This window comes from Myotis davidii, unplaced genomic scaffold, assembly GCF_000327345.1.
Source record: "Myotis davidii unplaced genomic scaffold, ASM32734v1 scaffold390, whole genome shotgun sequence".
Classification (NCBI taxonomy): domain Eukaryota; kingdom Metazoa; phylum Chordata; class Mammalia; order Chiroptera; family Vespertilionidae; genus Myotis; species Myotis davidii.
In genome coordinates, this window is record NW_006282748.1 from 766,372 (window position 1) to 767,673 (window position 1,302).

The following is a 1,302-nucleotide window of genomic DNA, read 5'->3' on the forward strand; positions in this document are numbered from 1 at the left end:
TTACCTATATTTATATTACTTCATATTTTCTCAGTTTTCATTATTTTTTCCCCATTTTACCCCTAAGGATATTATTAGAGAATCTATGTTAGTTTTTTCCTTTAAGGTTTTTATTTTTTAGAAAGAGCATTTGCATTAAACCGTGATTAGTTATGAATTTTCTCTAGTCTTTTAATATTTTGCTGCTTATTCCCATGTGGCAGGCTTGGAATTCAGTGAAACTGTGATAAAACAACACTGGTGGTGGTCGTAAAGGAGGAAATGTAATAGTGAAGCTGGCCCCACAGTGCTTGTCGTCTGTGGGCTAGTTTCAAACAAGGTAAAAAAACAAAACAAAACAAAACCCAAAACAACAACAGCAGCACTGGTTATAAATCCTTCAAGATAGGGAAAGGGCCATTGAAAATCTATTCTGTACCCACTTTGCCCACGATCCTTGTAACATTTAAAAGTCACCTGTTTTACGATCAAGTATTTTTTACCTCTGGTGTCTGAATAATCCTTGTGCATATTGTATCTTTGTTTTTTAAAAAGAAGCAAGGAATTAGGCTGGTCTCTTGCTGTTTTACAAAGTGATTTCCTCCCAGAATAGAATGTTTGGGGGAGATAACAGTTTTCAACCTCAAAGCTATATATTTCAGTCAGAGACTTAAAGTCTGGGTCACTAGATACGAGCAGCATGATAAAGATGGCTTTCTCTAGTCACAGTCGGAGGAAAAGATAACACTGGCCTTAAATTAGACTGAGGGATACACTTCAGACCAATTTTTAAAGACTCGGTAACACGTCATTCCAAGCTTGACACCTTCTGTTGCTGAAAAGTCCCCTTTAATATTTCAGTGAGACACTTGAAATCCTTTGAGGCCGTGGGTGATCGGGAGTTGGTTCACTCCTCACTAACCATGCGCTGCAAAAACGAGCAAACAACCAGTGCCCGGTGTCAGGCGGACCAGCATGTGGCCCGCACTTCCCTTTCTTCCAGATGGTCGTGCAGGCCAGCCAGGTGGGCCGCTGCCAGCACCTTCTGATCGCTGTTGGAAATGCACCAAACATCATACATCAGAAGATCTAAGAAGCAGACTGCTCTCCATTGTTCAAGTTCTATTCACATTCACATTCACATTCCCTTAAGGACCATATCTCTTTTTGCCTGTCTACATATATTATTTCTGCTTTTTTTATTCCTTGAAAGGCTCAGTAATCCTTTTTGGGGGGGGGGGTGGATAATGTGTTGGCTTAAATAGATTTTTAAAAAAATATATATTTTATTGATTTTTTACAGAGAACAGAGAGGGGGTATAG

The 1,302-nt window shown here is 39.2% G+C and overlaps 1 long non-coding RNA gene across 3 annotated transcripts in view; it reads left to right on the forward strand.

Annotated features, from left to right (window-relative positions):
- The window catches only part of LOC107182392, a 15,842-nt gene that overhangs the window by 2,271 nt on the left and 12,269 nt on the right, over positions 1-1,302 (forward strand). The window contains exons 2-3 of one of the 3 annotated variants that reach the window (XR_001513114.1): positions 204-319; positions 983-1,192. This is a non-coding gene — a long non-coding RNA (uncharacterized LOC107182392). Of the gene's footprint in view, positions 1-203; positions 344-982; positions 1,193-1,302 lie in introns of those variants that run through there. The other 2 variants (XR_001513115.1, XR_001513113.1) reach the window with 2 other exon arrangements.